This window comes from Pongo abelii, chromosome 2, assembly GCF_028885655.2.
Source record: "Pongo abelii isolate AG06213 chromosome 2, NHGRI_mPonAbe1-v2.0_pri, whole genome shotgun sequence".
Classification (NCBI taxonomy): Eukaryota; Metazoa; Chordata; class Mammalia; order Primates; family Hominidae; genus Pongo; species Pongo abelii.
In genome coordinates this window covers 129,596,913-129,623,576 of record NC_085928.1, presented here as the reverse complement: position 1 = coordinate 129,623,576, position 26,664 = coordinate 129,596,913, and the positions used below count along the sequence as shown (strand labels likewise).

At 36.4% G+C, this 26,664-nt stretch overlaps 1 protein-coding gene across 5 annotated transcripts in view; it reads left to right on the top strand.

The window, feature by feature from the left end:
• Positions 1–26,664, top strand: part of RARB (retinoic acid receptor beta) — a 779,733-nt gene that overhangs the window by 233,470 nt on the left and 519,599 nt on the right. For all 5 annotated transcript variants that reach the window (XM_024244251.3, XM_054552500.2, XM_054552498.2 and 2 more), the window contains one exon: positions 8,767–8,818. The gene's annotated coding sequence lies outside the window, so the exon portion shown is untranslated. The remainder of the gene's footprint in view (positions 1–8,766; positions 8,819–26,664) is intronic.

Below are 26,664 nucleotides of genomic sequence, written 5' to 3'. Positions count from 1 at the left end.
ATAGAAACGTGTAATTGTTGTTGTGAATGTTATATTTGTTATTGTAGGAGAAAGGGAGTGTTTCCAGCATTAAGATAGGCCCTGACCTGAGGATTATAAGGAAAGAAAGAAAAAAGAAGCTTGTAAGTACTTTCAAAGAACTGTCTAAAGATGCTTTATGCCTAAAAACCAAAGTAGAATCCAGCCTCTTTGAATCCTATGTGCATAAAAATAGAAGAGAGGAGAGTAAGATTATTTGCAAAGATCAAGCAGTATATCTTTGAATTAGTAAAGGAAAAAGTTTTATTGTTAATAGAGCTTTGTTACCTACATGTATAAAAATAAGACTACACATTCAATTTAATCAATATTTTTAAAGATACTATTATTCATTAGGAACAGTGAGCTACTAGATGATAGATAGATCAAGAAAGTTACAGTTCAGAAAAGACCATGAGACAAGCGTATAAACAAAATAATGCAAGAAAAGCTATCATAAGTACAGAAAGAAAGGGATATGATAGAGGAGAGAACATGGCCAAGCTAAGAATTTATGCAGATGAGAAACTACTTCTATGCTTGAAGGGAGGAAGCATCTTAAATGGACTGTGAAAGAAACAGGTACAAAAATGGTGAGAAATGGATTCTGTGTGAAAAGACTTTCTCACAAAAGCTATGTTATCCTACCAATTTCTCTAACCCTCTCTCTACCTCCCAAATATATTTGACACTCATGCTACAGGCACGGTATAAGATGTTTCGTTGATTGTGGATACTCAGGGACCCAGGCTAATGGAGGCTCCATCTTGGTATATGCTTTTGTGAGCACTAAGGGAAGAAAATGGGAAAAGGTCCTCATACCTATTTCACTGGCCAAAGCTAATTGGCCTACACCTAACTTAAACTGGACAGAGGAGGTGGTATGTAACTTACATCCATCCTGAGGAGAAGAGCACAAGCATATTTGTTTAAAGCCCTTATTATCACAATATGTGACAGAGAGGATGCATCCCATTGTGTATATGATTGCAAAGCCTCTACTGTTGACCATCACACCTAACTCTCTCCCAAATTCTATTACAGATTCATTGAAACTCAATTTTGAGATACAGAGAAGTACAATTGCTAGCTTTAACAAATAAAAATATAGGACACCAAAGTAAATTTGTATATAAAAAATACATTTTAGTGTAAGTAAATCCCATGCAATAATTGGGGCATACTATACTAAAAATTGTTTTTTCTTCATTTAAAATTTAAATGTAAGTAGATGTATTTTCCTGTTTTATGACAAATGTACAAAAAAAAAAAAACTAAAATAGGGTAGGAAATGTCTTAACTCTTTTAGATGGACTAGATGGAGAACCACATAGCAGCATGGAAAAGTTGGTTAGATTATAATTGAAATTATTTTCCTGAAGGTTAGTGCATGCAGGAAGTTCTTCAGGTGAAAATAGTAGATTGCAATTTAACAATCATAGTCTCTTATCTTTATCCTAAAGCATTCTTCCCTTACACCGGAGGTAGTTTTGTGTTCTCCATCTAGAAATACGTATGTGACTTCTTGGGTATGACAAGAGAAGAGAAGCCAGGAGTAGTAAAAGAGGGGTCACAAGTGAAAGGTAAAAAAGTCACAGAAAAAAAAAGATTCTAGATTGTGAGATGCTGAAAAAGACAACAATTTGGCAGAAGCAATGAGATTGTCCTTCCTCTAGGTTGCCTGGACCCAACTTTTAATAGCATGTTTATACTTTGGAGCATTCCAATTTAGTTGAGATGTGAGTTCAGAGTGAAAATTAATTGAAACATTGAAAATTGGAAAGTATCCTTAAGGAAAGGGGAAAAGAAGTGGAGTAGGCTGAGGCGGAGAGATTATAGTTTTTAAGCAATTGAAGCCACTTAATTAACCTAGTAAATAGCAGCACCCCTGGACTACAAGGGAGTGTGGCTTATGACAAGGTTTGATGGTGATAATTAACTTTATCCCTTCATACAATCACATTAAACAACTTATTCTTAAGAAAATCTTCTGCAACTTCCAGCCTCTGCCTTGTATCACCCATGGTCACCTACCTGTCTTTTTCTCTCACAAGACTGCAGGCTTTCCTAGGGGTAAGAATTGGGTTCCATTTATATCTGACACATCCTTAATCCAAAGGCAGTTTCCTTTGCTTAGCAGGTCCATAGTAGATGTTTATTGAGTTGAATTGAATTGAATCCTTGGCAGCAGTTCCTAAGACACAAATGCAAAGTTTGCATTGCCATTCCAGCCGGAACTTTGAACTTTGGTTTAAAAAAGTCAGATGTCCTTTCCTCTAGGCATCTGTAAGCTGTGGAGGAAAACAGTTACAACACTTTTGAAAGTGACTTGCAAACAAACACAAAGAACACTCAGGCCAATAAATATAGCCCATGTGTTCCATAAATGTTGATGGAGTTCTGATAGGTTAGTGCTTTTGGAAATCCCTTTGCTTTGAATGTTAGGTGAAAAAATTTCTGTAGAGTTTCTTTAGATTACCCAAATCAGTTACGGAACTGGAGCAAGGTTAGGGTTTATGAGGAAGGCTACCATCTCTCTTCCTTACTGACCTAAGAATGTGACCTCAAATGCAGTGGTCCGTGAAGTGCCCTGCCTGTACTCATCTTTTGAAATGTATCTTTGGAAAGGAACATATGAAATCACGGGGCATTGTAATCCCATTCATCCTACAGATATGGCTTGTGCTTCTACTCTGGGCCTGGTGCAGGTCATTGTCCTTGCTCTTGAGGAGTTCTTTGTTTCATGGGGGTTGGGTGGGGAGTCCATGTGGACACAGTTCCAGTACAACTTGATCAAAGCTAAACCCTATGAATAAACAAAGGCTCTGAGGTGAGTTAGTGAGACTTGTGTTGAAAGAAGTAGTTTTATGTGTCTAAAATGTAGACTCATAGACAAGCCTCTTTTAAACCAAATGTGCATACATTAATTCATCCATTGGTTTATTCATTCAGACGTTTTTTGACAGGGAACTTGGCTAAGCACTGCGTGAAATAAATCGATGAATGGCTTGTGATTCATACTCTTAAGAAATTGATTGTGTACTAGTTGGGGGAGCCATGTGAATGCCTCTAAATCAGTGTAGGGAGATGAAGAAGCATAGGAGAGATACAGAGAAGTCCTGAGGGAGCTGAATGCCCTCTTCTACCTGGGGAGGTTCGCAGGAGAGCTGTGGAGATGGTGGTGTTTGCTGTGAACCATGATCTCACTTTGTATATCTGGATTTGAAGGCAGAAAGCTACTTCAAACAGAAGGCACAGGATGAGTGAAGTCAGAAAGGCTGACTCTCAACAGTGTGTATATGAATATTTCCTAGCACTTGCCCCTGAGGGGAAAGGGGGAGCAGGAGAAACCTGAGATTCAGGGAAACTGTGGATGCTGAGTAGAGCATAGCAAAAGAGCTGGAAAATGGAGCACAAACTGTGGAGCACAAACTGTGTCTACTCAGCTGTTTTGCCAAAGGCCAGACAACCCTGCTTTGGAATCTGAAAAGAAAACCCAGATTATTTATGTGCTACCACTAGCAATATATTGAAGGCCAAGAGGAGCTGAGAGTTATTGAGCTAGTTCAAAGCAATCTCGATTATTGAAAATGAATGAAATTGAATTCCACTTCCTACAGAGTCATTTATTGAGAGACAAAAGCAATTAATACTGAAAATAAAAAATTGTGAATTCTGATCTAAATTACCATGTAGATATAATGTACTGTCTCATCAGTCTTTAAATACTTCGTGTATTAGAAAATTGTGACACCGGTTTCTGAAACCAGGGACTTATATATCATTAGCATTTATTCATTCTGCTTTTGCTCAAAAGCAGTTCTCAAGAGTAACAAATTAAAAGCCAAAGTTTCAGAAATATTATTCAAAATTTAAAATACACAACCATGTCACGGTCTGGGATTTGGATTTGTAAATTAATCCTGTCATTTGGTAAATTAAAAAAGAAGATGAAGCTGACCTTGTGAGGTATCCCATAGTTCGTTGATAGCAGCAGATATTTTTGAATATTATTGCAAATTTGGCTTGTCATGGAGTACCTGCCAAGTACCATGAATGTATTTGATGAATAATTCTGCTTTCAACAACAAGCATCATTGTGTAACTGATTTATGCACTGAGGACCCTTAAGAATTGAAAGTACAATATATACACAGAGATGGTACATATAATTTGCACAAGTTCCAGCTTGAGTTATAATACTTTGTTTTATGGAAACTACAGGGTCTCTGGAAGAGTTGGCTACCCATTATCCTTAATCTTTACAAATTTGGGAAACTAGCTGTCTTAAGTAGCTTTCTCCAGAAAATAGATCTTGTGATGAAGATTGGGGGAAAAGTTATTAGGAAGAATTGGGGAGGAGTGGGACTAGAAAGAGGAGGCCAATAAAGGGACAGTAGCAACCAAAGTTACATAGAGAGTAACTTTGGTTTGATCCTGCTCAGAGGCTCTGGAATTAGGATAGGGCGTACCCCAGAATCATCACAACCAGGAACCAGGAAGCTGGTGTATTTAAACCTCCTCTATGCAGCAAGCCTCCAAAAAGAGTCACAGGTGCTGGCTATTGGGAGTGAAAGTGCATGGGAAGCTGGCATGTTCTAAGATGGTAAAGGGATCTGGGGACATGTGGGCAGTGTTCTGACAGCATCTGCCACACCAGTCATGTTAGCTACTCCATGATTATCGTTAAATGCTGTGGGAGCAGAGTTTAATCTAACCAATCTGTCCCAACAGTAAAGAACTCCCTATTACCCTGCCGGGAAACATGCCCAACTCTTAGTGTCGTCTTGTTTCAAAGCCCAATGTGCAGGGAGAGGTTTCAGGGGGTCGAGAGATCCATTTCCTGCTGGTAACAGGCTGGTCAAAGAGAATCAACACAAACTAGGCAGCCTAAATTAGGAAAACAAATCAGGAGCAGGGTAGCCATCTCAGCTGCCTTCAGAGGCCAAGCAGATAACCTCAGTGAGAGAAAGCTTCCAAATGGCTGGGTGTAGCACAGCAGGGGAGGGAAAAGCTTCTGGAAAGCCACAGAGCTTTTTTTTTAGATGGAAAGCCATCTAAAAGCAATAAAATTCAATCTTGAAGAATACTGGCTCAAAAGCATATTTTGTGAACATAATTTGCCCAGTAGCCTATCAGTTTGCAACATTGACTGTCTAAAATAAATTACCTTAATATGTGCATAAATATTGTTTGAACAATTACAGAAAACTTTCTAGAATACAGAAATCAAATATAAAAGAAGAGTGCTTAAATCTACTGGATTCTTGCCATATGTTTAAAAGTTGGGACTCTGTCCCAGAGCAAGAGATCCTCTTAGTAGCAGTTTCCTTATAATGAATTCTTTAGTATATACCCAATAGATACCCAATTTATATACTTGTATGTGTCTCAATGTATCATATGATATACATACTTGTATATATGATAAGACAATTCAACCCTGATTTTGGCTGAGAGTTTTGCCATCAGCATTTTGAGAGGATAGAATTCTTTTAATTATTCAGCAAAATATAATGTTGTCTCTTAAAGACAAACTGCTATCTTGATACAATTCTTCCTTTGCCCCTCCTTAGAATCACTAGAGAAAAAATTCCTTAATGACAAGTGACTCGCTAAAGTCTGTGTAAATTGATTGACTGTAGCACTAATGACTAAGCCTTGAAGTAAACCATATGGTTAGTGTATGAGCCTTCATTGTTAGATGTTGAGAAGTTGTATTTCATGGTGGCACTCCCCAGTATGTTTCCCATGTACCTTGGGATTTCTGCCATGATTCATCATTCATAATCAGGTAGATTACTCAAAGTCTTAGCTTTCAGTCTTGAAGCTTATGGGCTGAGCCTAAATGGTCCCACTGTTATATTTAAAGAGTATAAGCATTTCTGCTGAATCTTCCATGCTTATTGCATTGAACCCACAAACCAGCCCGTGTTGGCAGTCATAAGCCAGTAAGGAATAGAATCTTAGGATTTTTTTGCAATAAGCATTCTTGTGTTCCCATTATGACTTTAATGTAAGATGCTCCATCATTAAGGGACTGTTGATTATCTCCGTAATTTTTCAAATTATATTTGAGAATGAGAGTTGGGTTTCAGTATTCTGGCCATTTTTCCACACTTAAAATTCAAAACAAAATACTTGTCCTTGAGACTTAATTTTAAATTCCTAATCTCTTAGGAAAATCATAAGCAAAAATAGATGCAAAAATAAAGCTTCAATTAATCTAGGTTGGCTTGCCTCACTGACTGAATTTGCCAGCTAATTGAGTAACTTTGAATCCAATTTTGGCTTTGAAAGACTTGGCATAGGAAAGACTTACTCATTTGTGGACCCTATGGAATGAGAACAGCTTCAAAGGAAAAATGAAAAGGACTTCTTTTGTTTCAGTTTCTTGGCTTTTGATTTATACTCATGCTTGCTTTTTTATTTTAAGAATATGATGAGTTCTTATTCATTCAGAGTTACTAGAAGAAGACTATTCCAAATGATTGAGAAAGCTAAACTATCATTTTAAAATAAATTGAATTTTTTTTACCATCAAAAATGTTTTCAGAACTTGACCAATAAAGTCTTCTAAAAGAGCTCTTACAGAAATTGAATTATTACTTAAATAAAAATGATGTATATAGAATTGTGATACAAAGATATACTTCTGAACAATTATCATTATATTTGATTATTTTTCCTGAATTAAACTATTCCCCTCTTGATGCTGCCCAAACCAATATTGAATTATGTACTGCACTCCCACTTTGCTTAGGTTATAAAAATTGACTTTAGAGCATAAACTTCCTGTCCATTAACTTTCACCTAAATGGCACTGAGTTGCCATTTGGTTAATTATGTTTGGAGTTCAAAGTTGTGATTATGGCTGATTTATCAGATGTAATCTTTTAAAGGCATAAAATTAAATAATGGCAGTATAGGTAAAGAAGATTAACTTTCCCTCAGTCATAAAGATTAATGGTCTTGATTTTCATAAATATCCTGGATGTTGATATAGTATGCTTTGCTTTTGTGTGGTTGGGTTGTATAAACTCCAAGTGGTGAAATTCAGGGAACATTTTGCCACAAAAGGGTCTTTTATAGGTTAAAGGAACTGACCAATCTAATGACTTTTGGTTTTAAAATTGTATAAAGCTTACACAGTTCTGTTCTTTTATCTCTGGCCATTGAACAAATGTGAAATCTGTACTAAATCAACCAGTAAGATATAATCCATGCCCTCATGAAGCTTTGATGGGCATCTCCAAAACCAAGTAAAAAGCAAGTCAGTACAGTTATTACAACTTATTAAAATAAAATCTTTGAAATTAAAAAAACCCAGTGTCCTAAGACACAGAATAAGAGGGGCATGAGTGGGGTAGATGATCTTATTGTATTATTTTCTTTATGACATGATTTTTGAATTATTAAAATGATTGGTTATATATAGATTTGATAGGTCCCTATGAGTGAATATAATCTAGACATTTGAAAATTTTTATATTTGTAATTTATAGCTCCTAAATAATTCTTATGGTAATAAAATATGCAATCAATGTAGAAAACTTGAAAGTTACAAAAAAATTCCTAAAAAATTTTTACCCATAATTCTACCACCAAGAGATAACCAGTATTAATGTCTTGGCCAGTATCCCAGTCACTTTCTAACACATGCATAAATATTATACATGTGCATTAGTACAAGAAATCTAACTATACACATTATTTTACAATCATTTTCCACATTTTGGAATGAGAATTTTCCCATGATATTTTACATTTTTTATAATATAATTTTAGTGGCTGCATAGTATTTAATTACACTGTTGCATCTCACTTGAGTTAACCTAAGCCACTATTTATGTACATTTGTTTCCGGTTTCTCATTTGTATAAATACTTGGATGCCTATCTATTTCCTTGCTTTTAATTATTTCCTCAGGGCACACCCCTAAAAGTAAAATAGCTTGGTTAAACTCCTGAGGCTTTGGATATATGATGAAAAATATCCCCAGAAAAAAACCATACTGATATAGACTTCCACTAGCTGGAAATATGTCCACCCTCACCATACCTCACTTTTACTTGGTACTTGTTTTGATTTTTAACTTTTGTCATTTTAGTAATCATAAAATGACTAAAAAACCATGTTCTGTACTTTGTATTTCATGTGAAATTAGAATACATATTTAATGATGCTTTAAGATTTGTAATGCTGCTTTAAAAATAAAACTAGAAACAAAATCAAATTTAGAGGAAATGGGAGCTTCTAGGATATGAGCATTGTGGAGACAAAGTTCAAGGTGATGCTGTTTACAAAAGCAAATGAACAAATTACAAGAGAATACAAGTAATAGGAGGGGAACAGCAACAAAAGCTCCTATTTTAAAAAAGCAAGCAAAATCAGGGCCGAGAATTCTTTGTCCCCCCAAATCAGAGTTTGCTATAATCTCTGATGAGAAATGTAGTCTTAGGTTGGTAAATATGGTAGTATCTTAGAATTCGGGTGACTTTTCTCTTGAAAGAGTTTACATTGACAGAATCTGAAAGAAGTGAGCTGTCAGTGAAAATGACATTCCACTAGAAATGGTAAATAGAAAATCTTAAGTTGTGGGATCCCTGGCAAATATCTTTCCCTATTAAAATAGTTATCAAAATTAAATTATATAAGAAAATTGAGTAGTGGTGTTAGATACAGTGATAGAATGTTAAAATTGAACAGGATTTGGAAGACTGTCTAATCCAGCCACTTATTTTACAGATAAAACAGAGTACTGCAGAGATGAAGTAACTTGCCCTAAGACCCATACCTGGTAAGTAATGAAAGAAAAAGTAAATTACATTTGAACAAATATTTTGAAAAACATGGAAGTTCTCCATAATCTAGCACTTCGAATATAACTGTAGTTTGGCATATGAATCTTGAAAGTACTTATTATATACACATAAAAACCAATATTTATATTTTTACTATATATAAAAATGGTTCTACAAATTGTTCTTTTATGTATATTTTGTAGAGATAGGATAGAATGTCTTATTTTCTCTCTGCTAACATGTGAATGGTATAGAGCAGAGGGTTGCAAACTATAAGGGGCCAGATAGTGAATTCTTAGGCTTTATGGGCCCTACAGCTTCTGTCACAGATACTCAACCCTGCTGTTGTGTTGCAAAAGCAGCTCAGGTCAAAATGTAAACAAATGGTGTGACTACATTCCAATAAAATGAGATTTATAAAAACAGGCAACATTTGTCCTGTAGATTGTAGTTTGCTAATTCTTGGAATACAGAAGGAAAAAAATCAAGTTGATTTAGAAAACAATGAAGCTGAAGGGGAAATATAATGTTTATCATGGGTGTAGATGGCAGAAACTGGATTTGAGTTTCCAGTGTTAGCCATGACCTTGGTTAAGGTAGGTAGACTCGCTGGCTTCATGAGTAGAGTGTGACTATTGATACCCAGATTGCAGGGTTATCTTGAAGATTAAATGAAATTATTTATATAATTTATCTGTTAGTAGGTAAGAAAAGTCTTTTTCTTTTGGGATGGGTTAAAAGCAGAATTTATGTATTCACATAGATGAAGCATTTGTGTAAGGAAGAAGTGGCCAAATTTACTTTATCTCAACAACTCAAAGACTTACATCATATGGATGCCCTTAAAATTCATGTTTCAAACTGTTGGCAAAGGTTGTGTAGATATAACTATTACCAGAATGGTCCTCAGTTTTCCTGAGAAAGGATTAACATACTTGGCCTGGAACTTTTGCAATGAAGGAAACATTATAGTTTAATTCATAGTGATTTAAAAAGATAGAATACTTTTTAGAGGGAAAATCTAATTACAGTGAAAATAAAATTTCATTTATTCATCATTTCCTTCATTATTATTTTGGGGGAAAGATAAATATGTACATACAAATAATAGCAAAGGTAAACATATCCAAGTGTACTGGGAAAAAATAAGGAATTGATGTGATGCTGCTTAACTATAAATTTCTTTTATTATAATCATATTTTTATTTAATCTTCCAGTGTATCTATTGGGAAGTTCAATTGGTATTTTAAAACAGAATTTCTATAGCAGTTCCAAATAACTTGATTGCTTTTTTCTAATTGATTTTGAACTTAATGTATTTTTTATGACTTTGTAACTTTGTTTTCTTCTCTGCTTGGTGTAGTTATACATTCAGTTGAGTACTTTAAGATTTGAACACAGACAGCTTTCTTGGTATTTTATTTTCCTGTTGCTTTTTATTCAGAGCCAGCTGCTTTATCTAAACTTAAATGTAAGCTGGAATAATTCTAATTTATTGTTGCAGTTTAATACCAATATATTGATCCACTAAATTTTATATTTTGGAGAGAAAGGTGTTTTATACTAGTTAAGTATTAATAATGACTATGGTTTACAATTTAGAGGAAAAAAGTGATTCAAGTTAATGTTGATTTGTTAGAATAAGTATATGAATTTTTGAAAAAAGAAATTACCCAACTTAATAACACAGCATACACCCTAATAAAGTTTAAATAATTAAAACGTTTTGGCGCTGGCATAAGAGTAAAGAATGAAATCAGTAGAACAGCACATCTGGAAAAAATCTAAATATTGGAATTTAATATAGAATAAAAGTGGTTTTCAACTTAAGAAAATAATAGTAGAATCAAGAATCAATGATGGGAAACAAGAATATAGAAGTATAAAATATCTTTATGGCAAAAGATAAATGAAGCTAAAGCATTTTTGTAAATGAAAATGGAACATGTTTATATCAATAAATCCATTAAAATAATATAAATAATTTGGTGAGAAAATAGATTATATTAACTAGATATTCTCAGAAGAAATAGTGATGGCCAGTAAAGAAAATGAAAAAAGTGTTCAAGCATACTAATATTTAAATACGTATAAAAGCTATATTTTGTGTTTTGCCTTTTATTGACAAATGTAGCCTCAATAATATCCAGCAATGGCAAAGCCATAGGAAATCTCTACTCTTATTCCTTGTAGATGGGAATGTAGCATGAAATAACTTTTTCTAGTGTGAAATTGGCCAGTATCTATTAAAATTTTAATTATAGACATTCTATAACCCAACTGCCTCACTTCTCAGAAAACATTCTACAAGATTACTTAAGTTCACATGATACATGTTCAAAATGTTCACTGTGTATTATAACAGAAAATAAAAGCCTGCTTAAATTGTGATATGTCAATATAATGAAATATAAATATTGATACTTGCTATAACCTGGATAAACCTTGAGAACACTATGCTAAGTGAAAGAAGCCAGTGCAAAAAAACACATATTTTATGATTCTACATATAAAAGAAATGTCCGGAATATGCAAATGTTTAGAGACAGAAAGTGGCTTATTGGTTGCCTATGTTTGGGGCCAGTAGAGGTGAGATGGGGAGTTACTGCTAATTAGGTATAGGATTTCTTTTTGGGAAAAATAAAAATGTTATCAAATTAGACTATTGTGATGGTTGCAAAATTCTGTAAATACATGGGAAAATTCAATTGTACATTTTAAATAGGTGAATTTTAGAGTATGTGAATCGTGTCTCAAAGGTTTTTTTAAATGCATATGTTCAAAACTAGGAATGACAAAACTTGAGTCATACAACTCATAGAGTTTGTGAAACTCCCCTTTGGCTTTTCAGACGAGAACTGTGTAACTTAGGACAACTTCTGAGACGCTTCTTAGAGACACGGAATAATAAAGGGTATCAGTGCTTCAGTTGTCTGGAGTTGAGTCTAAAGATATAACACCCCCTTTTGAATAGCCACAGAAGTTTTTCCCGGCAAATATAATAGAATTTATACCAATGGTGGTACCTGCAATGATTTAAATCATACAAATTGTATTTTGAGGAAATTATTTTATTCCCCTCTCAATTTTGCTCTAAAACTTCTGATTCTCTTGATAAGGAAGGTGATTTGAAGGTGTTATCTCTTCTGTATCTCTTTGTAACTGAGAGAGATCAGATTTGAGACTCAGAGCTTTCCTTAAGCCATGCCATCTAACTTGGACTCAATTACATTGTTTGCTTTCCATCCTATTTCTTTTTATGGGCTACCTTCTATTTGAAGTAAGTGAAGCCAATTTAGTATTTATGGCAGTGTCATAATTTGTCGATTTTTAAATGCACATAAGGTAAAAAACAAAAATGTACAGGCCTAAATAAAAATATGAAATGTGAGTGAAAAATGCTTCCAACAAGGCAAAATGTATGCCGGTAGAATTTGACTAAAGTTTAAGGAACAACTTAAAGACTACCACAGTCATAAAATCTTGAGGTTCAAAGGGGTCTGTAGACCTTGTAGTTTGAGACTTTTTTTTTTTTTTTTTTTTTTTTAAAGATGAGGAAACAGACCTTGGGATGTTAGGATCTTGCACAGGGTTACCACGGGTTATATTTTCAGACTCAGCTTCAAGATAAGAAAAGCACTGGTAGCTCCTCTTACTCCATATCACTAAGAGTCTCAGAAGTTGTGGTTTAGGAGAGTCAAATAGAATTAAGCACTACTTTGTGACTTAGTAAGGCTCAGGGAAGACTCTAATTACCCAATGCCAGATTCGAATGATCTCCTCATTTCTGATTGCAGTTGAATATTTTTGAAATTTTATTCTCAGGGCAGGCATAGAGACAGAAAAGGGATTACAAAAGTTAAGGAAGATGGGCGGCAGTGGGTGGATAGAACCTAGCTTGCCTTATTGTAAAAATGCCAAAGATAATTTTGATAATTGCTTTAGTGATATAATGATAACCAAGATTAAAGCAAGCAAGCATCAACTTTAGGATATGAGAACTGGAGTTTTAGATTTCATTATAAGATTGCCATCTCAACAAAATAGTAATATAATGGCAATAGATTTCCATTTTTTCTCCATTTCAGTTGAAATATTATCTCATAAATATACTTTGATACAAAAGAGATCTCTCAATTTTATGGGAGCTCTATTTTATTCTTATGCTGATTTATCCCCAAAATATCTTTTTGATATACAGCTTCAATATTCTTGCCAATGTCCATGACATCAGCAATCAAAAATAGCATTTTTAAATGTCTTTTTCACATACAGTTGTAAGTTATCCAAAAAAGAACTCCTGCTTAGTGCTCACTGAAACTTTCTTATAGAATTACCGAGAGACATTTATGGCTTATGTAGCTAATTATTCCAAGAGGGTGGCAAAAAACATCCATGAAAGGGGTCAACTTCACCCAGTGCTATTGTGAAATGTAGGTAGGGAAAATAGGAAGGGAGCTAATAAAACAACACTAGAAGGAAGTGAGGCTTTTCCAAATTATATTTTTAGGAAAGTAAGGTTCTGAGACCATGTAGCTAGAAAATGACAGAGCTCTGTGTCTCTCTATTCCACTAGACTCGGAGCCCCACAATTTGAATTCCAGACTAATCCCGTATGTGTCAGCTTTCCCAGGCCTCACAATTGTTTTACTCATTGATGCTGTTAGATACCAAGGTAGTGATCAAATGTCATAATCCATGAGGTTCATTTAGTTGAACAGGAAGAAAGCAAAGAATCTGTGATGCAAATGCCCTACACTAACCCAGCTTATGTGGGCCACACACATGGAGAATGATGTCAAGGAGTTCATGCATAGGAGTAAGGCAATGGTGGCCATTGGCTCTGATCCTGATGGAGAAGGAAGTCACTATTACCTGGCACACCTCGGGATTTTTAGATTGGTTAAGTATGCTTCATTTTAAATACTGCTCTAGAACTTCATTTTTTTTTCAGTTTCTGGAGTCACTTCTACATTATTGTGAGATTTTTAAAAAATTGTTATTATTTTAGTTATTAAAACTCCTTGCAAACAACCTGAGATTCTCCTGTTTTGTGTATCATTTCCTCCTATATCAAGTAGGAAGAAATATCACTATATCACTTTAGTGAAACTCAAGCTCTCTGAAATACTAGTGTTAAAAAACTAGTTATCAGGTTAATAACTATGCTTTTCCTCTAGACATTGCATTTAAAAATCTGAATATGTTCTGATAGAGGATAATTTTAAACTTTTTTAGTAGAATAAATGAATCTTTAAAGTATACAAGCAGCATTGACTATAGTTCTGATAGCTGATTCAAGCACTGTAAAAGTATTTTCACTAGATGTACCACATATTCTAGTAAAGTCTTCTGTTGCTATATATGTGATCATCTAAAAACACTGATGAAGATACAGATACGATTGTTCTACCCAAAGTAGGAACAGAATTCATGACTATTTTTCTTATCACAGTGAGCGGAGACTAAAAGTTCTTCAAATAAATGTGTAGTTGGATGACGCTTCGTACCATATCTGAGAATCTGGAATGCAAATGCTCTACACTAACCCAGCTTATGTGGGTCACACACATGAAGAATGATGTCAAAGGGCTCACACATAGAAGGAAGGCAATGGTGGCCATTGGCTCTGATCCTGATGGAGAAGGAAGCCACTGTTACCTGGTATATCTTGTGATTTTAACACTTTGATGACTTTTGTGGTTGTTCTGTAGATGACTCTCTTTTACCAAAAATGAAGATTTTTTTTTAAAGAAAGTGGTATCGCTTTCTTCTATGAGTCATTAACTAGTGCAGAAATGTGCATTTTTTTCAGGAAATGCAAAGAAGAGGAAGTTAGATGGAATATTCAGCAAGTAGGATAAACAGATGTTTTTTTCTGAATAACCCAAGATTCCCTTATTACTGTGATGTCCAAAGAAGCTGCTGCCCTTTCATTTTAATGTGAGAGACACATAATTTCCTTGTATTTTTCAAGGCTGTCAGATCATAAACAGATTGCCTTTGATAAAACATGCTTTGAATTTCTCCAATGTAATATTCAGTTTTCATTTTCATAAGAGGTTGTTTATTTTGATGATTTGAATTGGTTGACTAGGATGTCGATGTCTGGTACTCATCAGGAAAGATTGTGGACTGAGTTAAAATTCAGGAGAGCATATGTTACTATCAAATTTATTATCCATAAATACTTTTCTGTTTTTAATATTTGAGAATCAGGAGTAACAGGCCATTTGAGTAAATAATTTGTGCCCTATTCTCCCCTGAAAGTCACTTAGGAATAAACGCAATATGGGCAAATACAGGAATTTCAGCTTCTAGAACTCCTGCTCCTGTGTCAGTTGCCCTTGACATTTTACTCTCCTGATTCTGTGTGTATATGTGTGTATGCATATGTACACACGTACACATACACACACACACACCTTTCTCTCTCTTACCCTGTCATAAAGCAGGTTTCCAAAGAACTTTACATTTTTTTAAAAATCCCCAATTACAAAAATACTATATAAACATTGTAGAAAATTCCAAAAATACAAAAAAACCCAGAAAAATAAAATAAAAATTATCTTTGTTAATTGCCATATTATACTCCTTTGTCCTCATCTTATGTAAAGGTAACTTTATTACCTCACGTAATAAGTTATCATCTGAAAAGCTATTCTCCTGTATCTTGGCTAACCGGTCTGGTCATGTATTCATGGTGCTGAAGCAGAATGACCCAGCCTCCCCTTATGTGGAGTGGTACTGTGCATTTCTCTCCAAAGCCCTGCCTCAGTTCCAGTCAGCAGTTAAGTAAACAGTGAACTACTACTGTATGCTGGATACCATGTTAACTATTGAAAGCACATAGCTAAGAAATGCATAGATCCTAACTGGCAGATATAGACTGACATACACTCATTGAGAATGGCTCCAGAAAAGGGTATGGCTGATCACGGGTGAGCACGTGGTTGTAGAGAGGGAAGCCTGCCTGGAGAGGTGATTTGAGCGTCCTTGTCATATTAAAGGCAATTGAAACCAGAGGTTGAATGATACTGCCCAAGAGAGTATGAAAAATGAAAGTGAGCACGGGACCCAACCTTAATGAAATCACGTTTAAATAAATGAGCTTGCAGAAGAGATTGAAAAGAAGCAGAGAAGTACTTGGAAAACTAGAGAGTATGATACACAGAGAGCATGAGAAAAGAATGCTTCAAGATGGAGGAAGTGGTCCATTGGTTCAGACATTGACAAGAGCTGTTTTATGATGTGATGCAGGAAAGAAACCAGACTGGAGTGGACGTAGAGGTGTTAGCAACATTTCTACATGCCTTTTATCACATTTTAATGTTTCATTAATTATTTGATGTACAGTTCTGATGTTTCCATTGCTTAAAACATGGATTGCTTATGTGGATTGACTATGTGTTATCTGTTATCCCTAGTCCTAGTACCATACTTACCCTGTAAAAAGTGTTCATTAAATATTTGAATGAATAAATCTTCCTTTGCAAACCCGCTTCTCCTCCTACGCTTTCACCACTATTGCCTTCTGGTCTTTCCTTCTTTTTGCTTCCTGCACTTCATAGGCTGTCAGGTTATATCAGTTCTTTTGCAACATTTACGTCACAGTTTTTGGCTAGAAACAAATTAACTCCTATTCTTCCAGGAAATTAAATTTTGGCCAGGTGCGGTGGCTCACGCCTGTAATCCCAGCACTTTGGGAAGCTGAGGCAGGTGGATCACTCAAGATCAGGAGTTTGAGACCAGGCTGGCCGGCATGGTAAAACTCTGTTTCTACTAAAAATACAAAAATTAGGTGCACACAGTGGTGCACACCTGTAATGTCAGCTATTCGGGCCAAGGCATGAGAACCACTTGAACCCAGGAGGTGGAGGTTGCAGTGAGACGAGATTGCACCATCGCACTTCAGCCTGGGCGACAGAGCAAGACTCCGTCTCAAAAAAAAAAAAAAAAAAAATCTTAAGGATTAAAGTTCAACATTCAAAAAATCTGTCCCCCTCTCCCACTCTGAGTGTACCTCCCCCACCCACAACCCCTTTCCCCTTTCGTCTGCTTCTCTCTTCCTTCTTCCCTTGCTCTTTTCTAAGAGTTCAAGTTCCATTTTGACCTGTCTCAGTTTGTAGAAGACACAAGTTGCAGAAGTTAAGAATCACTAATCACCATACTTCTCCCATTACAAGATATTTGAAAGAGTTTGAGGAGGAAAGAAATAGATTTAGAAGGAAACTAAGAAAACAAAAAGGGGGTAATATTGAGGAATAGCTAAATTAAATAAAAAGACTTAAATTACACATTCTGTGAGTCTGGTAACTACTGTTCTGGTTAATGACACCAAGAGAAAATTAACAGAAGTTATAAAATGGGTTGTTAGCTAGTGCTTTCTTCTACTTGTCCATGATGATGTTTTAATCCTTAGGTACCCATTAACTAAAATGACTTGACTGGGCTTATATGTCCTATGGTGCAGTCCCTCAGCACAAGCACTGCCTGGGCTGCTGAAGGATGAATCTGATTGAGGCAAGAAGCACCATCTATAATGGAGGCGTCATCTATAATGGCGGCCCGCCTTTCCCTCCTGTAATGCTCAGGGGAAGAGCGGCTTATCTTCAGAATGGCCAATTCTTTATGGTTAGTATCAGAAATGAGCCTATCAATCAGCCACATGAGACCTTTAAAGGGGCAATAGGGCCATAAACTTTATGAAAAAGGCTAGAGATTGCATTCAGCCCTCAAGCAGATACACAATTACCCTAAACCCAGTTCAGGGCAGGGAGACTAAATCTTCCTCTAAAAAAAAAAAAAACACCTCATGAAGTCAAGACCTCCCATACTCATCATGGTTTTTAAAAGCTAAGAGGTAAGAGCAGTTGTCAGACAAATCTCTTCTCCGATAGCTATGCAAAGAGAAGGGCAAGGAAGAAGGAAAGGGAAGAGAAAGAAGAAGAAAACAAGCAATTAGGCTAGAGGAGGACTGTGAGAAAGATTTTTTTGTGTGTGTGGAGTCTATAAATACTTGCCTGCTTTATGATATAAACTCATTGATATTGAGGGAACTTGAAAAATCCCACTGATTTATTCACTTTGAGCAGAAGTTAAAGAAAATCTCATTTTCATGAGCTTTCCCTCCTATCACTCAGTTCCCTGGTGACACAGAAAGTAAACCTTTTCTAAGGGCTTTCCCAGACAGTTTGACATTTTGTTGAATTAACTGGCATATATTGTACCAAATTTATATGCTGGATCATTCCACCCAAGCAAGGAATGATTTCCTATTGAATAGAGTTCTTAGGTCACCAAGAGAACTCTGGAAACTTCCCAGAGTGATCTTGCTTCCCAAGTCTGTCTCAAAAATTCCTCATCTCACTGTCTACCACCTGGATGTAAAGGCAAGAGCACTGTAAATCTCAGAGGGAACTGCACTGTGGCTCCTTGTGTATACACTGTCACAGTGTTTTATCTGGCATATGTCAAGAACATCTGAAAGAGGAGGGGGAGGCAGGGAAAGTTAGATGAATGAGCAGTCTTTTTGCTGGGACAGTCGACTCTGTCTTGACCCTTCAGTAGCAAATATTCACATATATAAATGTTGAGACACAAAATTAACAGTACATTATGTGGTGTGGCCTCCATTAGGGGAGCCCACCTGACCCAATTACTCATATGAACCACACAGTGAGGCTGAATTGTGAGTGTAGTTTCCTAGGGCTGTCATGACAAAGTGCCACAAGCTGGGTGGCTTAAAACAACAGAAATTTGTTGCTTGACAGTTCTGGAGGCTTAGAAGTCTGGAATCAAGGTATCAGGCAAGGCCAAGCTCTCTCTGAAACCAGTGGTGGAGAATCCTTCCTTGGCTCTTCCTAGCTTCTGGTTTTTTGGCAGGAACCTATTGGGTTCCTTGGCTTTGCAACTCTATTACTCCAATCTCTGCCTTCACCAGTGCATGGCGTTCTCCCTGTGTGTCTCTGTCTTTGCATGGCTCTTATTGTAAGATATCAGTCATATTAGATTAGAGGCCCACCCTACTCCAGTGTTATCTCATCTGAACTAATTACATCTGCATCAACCCTATTTCCAAATAAGGTCATATTTAGAGGGGTAGGTCTTAAACCTATCTTTTGGGAGGGTAGAAGGAAAGAGGGAGTGCATACTTGTAATTTAACCCAAAACTGTGACTATTAGAGATATTTGAAGTCTTAATTGAACAAACTTAAACACACTTTTCTAATTCAGTTCAATAAGCACTTAACTAGAAATCACTGGTATCAAGGACTCTTAGGTGCTGTTGGAGTTATATGAAATAATCAAAATAAGACCCCCACCCATTCTTTACAGAAATAGGTAAAATTATAGTACTTACAATATACAAAATGCAGAGGATACAGTAGTGATTAGTAATAATAGTAGCAAACCATTTATATAGCACAGGAATATTTGCCAGACACAATCCCTGAGTGCTTTACATTCCTTTAACCCTCATGACAACCCTATGTGGAAAGTTCAAGGTAAAGCCTGTTTTTTATGGAGCTTACATTCTCAAGGTACGTTCGGGTATTTTAGTCCCTGCAGGCATCAGTCATTTCATCTGAAGAATATGATGAAATGAACTCCATGGCCATCTATTGCTTTAACATGCCCAGTGTACTAGTACTGGTGTCTCTATTGCCTTGTTGTTACACTTTAGGGAGGATCCAGGTATCGGGGTATTAGCCTTTAAAGGGTAGCCAGAGTGAATTCCACGCAAGCTCTTGCCTTGCCCTGGGATGCAGCATTGACATTTACCAGACTAGATCTACCGTGCTTCTTCTGAGTCTTGAGTGCCACAAAGAGAAACAAGTGCAAAATGGAGACACTAAAATGTAAGGATTTAATGGGCTTCTTAAAAATAAAACCGTTTAAAAGTAAGCTTCATGCAAGTTAGGAATTTTACCTCATCACTGCTACTTCTGCAGTGCTCAGAAGAGAAATTGGCCCATTAGTAGGTGCTCAATAAATATTTATGAAATGAATGAATGTCAGCAATTAGCAGGAAATTTAGATCCAAAACCCAAATCATACCAGGGAAGACAGGGTGCTAATAGATTTTGATAATCACAAACAATTACTTTGGCTGTAAAATTAAAAACATAAACATGCCATGATACTTTGGATTTAATATGAGACTTTGCAGAAACACAACCACACTAGAAGGAGAAGTAATATATCTTTCCCTCCACACCCAAACTGACACTCAATCCAAATGCCCCATCTGATTTGAGTTGGTTGGCTGTGTGTATGGCATTCCTGCTTGAAACTCCTTCTTGCCAAACGAGAAAAACATGAACAAGAAACTACTACTTTGGAACCTTAGTTCTTTTGCTTCCTGTCTAGATCACAAGGTTATATATTCTTTTGTCACAATATAATCAGTTGGCTGAGAGGAAGGAGAATAATAATGAATTATGGAATGCTGATCAATGGCATGATTAAAAAGGTAAAAGATTCAAATTGGAAAATACTTGGAAGAGAAATTCTGGTCTTATGGTATAAGGAGAGGCACTGCTTAAATTCACCTTTTAGCCCAAAGTAATAAAGAATGAAGTAAGTAGTAGGACACTTTAACATGCCCAGTGTGCTAATATTATTGTCATGCTGTTGTCATGCTTAATGTGCTAATACTTGGGGTTAAAAAAAAAAGCTTCCCAAAGATGCTTGAAAGCCATCAATGTGATATCTAAATGCTTTTGGGACCTACTGTTTTCAAGGCAAACCATGCTACCTACAAGTGGCATACACTATTTGGAGAATCCACATGAGGCATAGACAGAAAATGCTGTCTATTGTCTTTGCCCTGTGGTGGTTCTTATCTTGAACGATTCTCGTTTCTGTGTTGGTCTTTGCTGCTAGAAGGCTGCGTGATGATAGTGTGCCAAATGTCCCTTAGGGTGTTCTGTTCTGCCTCAGTCCTCTCATTGCCTCAAAATTTGCAAACTAAAATGTGTTTAATTTAAAAATTAGGAAAATAAGTTTAATAACAATTTGAATCTTAAAACTGGGCAGTTTACAATTTCAGCTCAGAAAAGTAAACATGAAAATGGGAATAAGGACACGTTCTGGAGAGCCGGTCACCGCCTTATGGGGGTGATCTGTGAAGACCCAGTGCTGTTTGTTAGTAGATGAGAGAGTTCACTCTGTAACCCCATGGTGGAGCTGAGGAACCAGTCACTGTGATGTGAGCCTCAAGATATAAAACAAGAAATGAGGAGTGATACCATTTTGGGAGGAAAGATCCATTTTGGGGGGAGCACAAATGAACTACTTGATAGAGATAACTGTTGGAAACACCTCAAGATTCCCATAATATTTTAAGAGCTTCTGGGTTTTCAGATACAAAGAATGGGGCAAATACCATTTGGAGGCCACGGTCTGATATAAGAAACTCACTGGGTTCTATTGTTTGTGTGAAATTCAGCAGGCTTAGAAATGGCTTCTACCTACCTACAACGAGGGTTTCTTTATTTTTTTGTTTATTTATTTTTGAGATGGAGTCTCACTCGGTCGCCCAGGCTGGAGTACAGTGACGCGATCTCGGCTCACTGCAAGCTCCGCCTCCCGGGTTCACGCCATTCTCCTGCCTCAGCCTCCTGAGTAGCTGAGACTACAGGCACCCGCCACCATGCCCGGCTAATTTTTTGTATTTTTTTTTAATAGAGACGGGGTTTCACCGTGGTCTCGATCTCCTGACCTCGTGATCCAACCGCCTCGGCCTCCGAAAGTGCTGAGATTACAGGCGTGAGCCACCGCGCCTGGCCGGAGGGTTTCATTTTACGCTGACCTTTTTTTCCTGCCATTTGAATATTGTCGTTTCTTTCTCCTAAATGAGTATTAGGGACAACTGAGTGAGAAAGACACCCCAGAACAAGAATTCCAAAGTCAAATATCTACAGAAGTCAGGCAAGTGATGTGTGCCTCTACAATAATTTGGGAGTAATACAAAGGGAATATCTCAGCCATAATGAAGCAGAGAAAGCATGACCATCATGAAGGAAGTGGCAAGACCAATGCTATGTGAAAGTGCAGTCCCAGTGTTCCCACACTGACCTTGCTGACATTTCTCCCACCTCTCTTTCCCTTAATATGTTTGATCCCTCAATTTTAAAACACAAATTCAATGCAGGTCATCAGTTGATAATCTCTACGTTAGGATGTTGTCCCAAGGATGCACCTCAGAACATTAGTTGTGCAAGACAGTGAAAGCCTTTCAAAATAGGTTCCATGGTTTTAACAGTTTGAGCAACAGTGGGTTAAACAGTTAATTAGGTTTCTTTATTGCAGGGTTTCTCAGAACCTTGAATGTGTTACTTATAACGTAAACCTCTAAGAGTGTGAAGCATTTCTCAAACTCATCTGACCCTTGGACCCCCTTTCTGTGGATACTTCATCAAAGTACTTTAGAAAACCATGTGGTAATTTACTTTGCAGTAAATAATGTGCGTGTAATTCCTGTAAGTGAAAATCCTAGGGGAACAGCAGATGTTGAAAAAGAAACAAATATCATGGCTACAATAAGGATGCCTGTAAGTGGCTTTGATAAGTTAGAAACCACAATTTCAATGTATAAAGTAGAATTGGGAAACAATAGTGACTTTTTTTTTTCATCAACTACCTTGTGAATTAGACTTTCTTATTCAGAGTGTTTGGATTTTACAGTTTTAAATTGAAAGTATGTCAAAGTGTGAGACTAGAGTTGGTAAATTGTGCTTTTATCCATCTATAAAATAGTCTATGCCTCAGTACATGACAAAATCTCGACTTCTGTATTCATTGGACAAATATTTCTCAAGCACCTACTACGTGTCAGGCAATGTGCCAGACGCTGAGTTGAGTCTGGATTAAATTACGGATCTAGCTAATGCCAGTTCTAAACTAAACCGGGGATCAAATTAAAGTGTATGTTTTCAATTCATAATTTATCACAATGGAAAAGTACTAACACACAAAGGAATAGTGTTTCCTCCCCATAAGGGTTTTTCTGACATTTTGAAAAAGAATAGCTTGGTCCACAACTATTTACCAAGTCATAGTATGACCTGAGTTGGAGGTTTTCAGTTACATAGGTGGCTAAAAATAGTATCTGCTTCCCGATCAGCTACTGAAAATCAGAATGATGGGAGTGCGTTTATTTTATCCTGGACAGTTGCTACTGACTATTAAGAATCCTGGTGCTATTTCCCGTTACTCCCTAGGAATTCTCCACTTCTCTGTTCACACTGTTACTTGTTCTCCCTCAGTGTCTCTGTCAATCTCCATAAGGCCCAAATCACATGCCACATCTACATAGTTATCTTTGACCCTTCTGACTGGAAGTAAGTGCTTCACCCTTCAAAGCCTACCAAGTTACATATCTGTAGCTTTTTTAAATGGCTGTTGTTGCTTTCTCCTTTATATAAAAGAATTAGTTTATTAATTTCTTGAAGAAATGTATATCAAAGACTGACTACTTACTATGCATACTGCACTATCACACTGTACCACTGACAAATGGAGATGAAACAGATACCAAGGAAAATGTGATTCCTGCCAGCCTCACTTTTGTAACCTGGTATGTGTTTGAATATGTCTTTCTTCTGCTTAATCTGAGCTATAGGGTCCCTGGGGCTAGGACTCTTTTCCTACATATGTAGCGCGGTGACTTGTACGTATTTGGCAAATAATTTAGGGAATGTGAACTTGATTTTCCTCACATTTCTCGATCTTGGTTCCCAGTTCTATAGTTTCATGACATCTTAGCAAAGAAAGTTAATTTTCGTGAAAATAATGTGTCAATTCAGGTTTGAAAAACTGTTGACTCCCTCTCTTTATTGCTCAAATTTAAATTACATTTACAGATAAAAACATCCTCTACGCTTAGCCATCAGGCACAGACAATATGTAACACAGTCTAAGATGCAGATGTGGGGGTGTTCCAGTAATTTAGCAAGTGCCCCTGACACTTGACAAAAAAATTACAACACAATTAGAGTGTGTCTGCTTGCATTTTTGTCCTCGAGTTTGCTAAGCTTATTTTTCCATGCAGATCCAGCTCTGCTTTCCTATACCCCATCTTTCTCGGTTAATAAAAATTGTCCTTCAATCTCTGTTTATCCTTTAGCCAACAAACTAGTTTCAGTGGCAGCATTATGGTTACAGCCCACAGAAACCTTTTCTGTGCAGTAATTTAGCTGTCAGTCTGGAAGTGGCAAAAGAGCAGAAAGATGGATGCTGAGCCTGGGGCATTCCTGAGCCAATACTCTACATGTCCCTACTTGGATGTGCACTTATTAAAGTAGATAGGGAAAATATTTCCCCCGCTTTCTCTAGCCATTGCTACATTATAGCTAGGGGGGAAATATTTTTACTGGAACTCTGTTAATTGCTAAGAACCATCTTATTATCCATATACAGAGAGGGGATGGGAGGGTAGAGATCATTTAGTGAGAGGGTTGTCCTCAGGAAAAAAAAAAAAAAAAAAAAAAAAACCTGTAAAAGCAAATGACTATGACATTTGTTGGAGAATCCCCTGATAAAATATTATTTCGGCACACTGTTTTGGAGTTACTTGGCAGAGAAGAGAAAGTATGGATTTGGGAGCTTACTGTAAAAGAGCTTGTATGAAAAGTATAATGATTTTAGGCTTATCAACTGACCGATGAATCAACAAACTGAAGAGTTATCTCTTGACACTTCAGTTTGTAGACTAACAAGTTGTTTATTTGATTGTGCCATTAGATGTCTGAAAGAGAATGCTAGAAAACCCACAGCCAGCCTCTGGTCATCAAAATGAATTGTTAAAAATTAATTCAGATATAGTTTATTGCTTTGCAATCTCAAAAATCTTTATTAGGATGAAACAATAATCTGTTCAAAGATTTCAGCTCTCAGTTAGATGAAGCCCTTAAATTGAATAGTAAGTAGTATCGCCAGAAGCAGTTAATTTTTTTTTTTTTGAGACAATATCTTGCTCTGTCGCCCAGGCTGGAGTGCAGTGGTGTGATCTGGCTCACCGCAAGCTCCACCTCCCGGGTTCATGCCATTCTCCTGCCTCAACCTCCTGAGTAGCTGGGACTATACAGATGCCCACCACCATTCCGGCTAATTTTTTGTATTTTTAGTAGAGATGGGGTCTCACCGTGTTATCCAGGTTGGTCTCGATCTCCTGACCTCGTGATTTGCCTGCCTTGGCCTCCCAGAAGCAGTTAATGTTTTAATTCAGGAGCATTATATATGCTTTGTACATGTAATGGCAATTACTAGAAATCTGTGGCTATTTTGGATTTAAATTTGCCCCCCAAACTTATTTTCCATGAAACTCTTCTCTGCTGACATTTTTAGTGAATAAATGATTCTATGCAAAAGTAGGTTTAAAAAGTTTTCCCAATGTAGCTCCACTTTTGAAGAGTTACCTGAACATTTACATATTAAATATTCTGAGTAGGTCTTATGATTAAGCTTCGTTTAAAAGCTTAATTTTGTTTTGTAAAAACAAATTTTTTGTTTTGTTAAAAAGCTTTGTATTTTTTTTTTGCTTTTTAATAAAACCAAGTGTTTTCAAATCCTACATGACCACTGAAATCTTCATTCAAATCAGACCAATTACCACATGGAAGAACAAGAGATCCTCAATCTACTTCAAGAAATGTGGGATTACCTTATGAACCACAGTGCTTCCCATGAGACATTTCCCATGACAGTGGGATTTCTAGGACAAATCTGGTCCAATATGATGGGAGCTATAAATAAACATCATTGTAAGTAAGGACATCAGGTCTCTTTTTGCTTTCCCCGTCTTTTAGATTTGTGTGGAAAAGGAGCAACTTCTGTTGAAGTTATTTTCTGTATGCATCTAAAGTAAGGCAACTATGCTTTGGGCCCAGATAGAAATACGTTGGTCCTCCCCATATGGTCAAACCCAATATTGATAATTAATAGGCTCCTCAAATAGCATGTTTTCCTGTTTTCCTAAACTACTCCTTCTAAGCCAAGTGCATTGGAGCATTATTTTTTGAATCAAGGCATAATAAGTACATAGTGAATGTGCAGATCTTACATATAGAGTTTAATAAATTTTGACATATGCTCACATGTATGCAATGTCTGTATCAAGATAAATTTCCATCCCTCTGGATGGCAGGTTCTCTCATGTTCTTCCTCAGTTCTCCTCCCCTACAGACTGAGTCAACCAGTGTTCTGATTTTTATTGTCTAAGATTAATTTTATCTAGTCTAAAAGTTTATATAAGTGAACCTACCCTTTTGTATCTATCTCAGTATAATATTTTTTAGATTCATCCATGTCATTGTATGTTTTAATAATCTTTTTACTGCTGAGAAGTAGTCAATGGTACTAATATATCTCTATTTATCTATTTTTCTTTGGTGGATGGACATTTGGTTATTTCCAGAGTGGGGTTTTGTAAATAAAACTGCTATGAATATTTTTATACAAAATTTTGTAGATACATACTTTCATTTCTCTTTGGGAAATTGCTGGATCACAGAGTGCATGTGTCTGTGTGTGTATGTATATATATATATATTCAACTTCATAAGCACTGTCTAACCTTTTTACAGAGTGGTTTTACCATTTTACAATACTGTCTGTGATGAATAAGAGCTTTGGTTGCTTCATATTCTCACCAATGTGCATTATTGTGATTCTTCTTAATTGTAGCCATGTTTTTGGTTTAAAGCAGTATCTCATTTTTCCTTTAATCATGATACCTTTGCTAACTAATGAAGCTGACCATTTTTTCCCGTGGCTTTTATTCATATTTCTTCTTTTCTGAAATTGCTATGTAAATCTACCTATTTTTGTTTGACT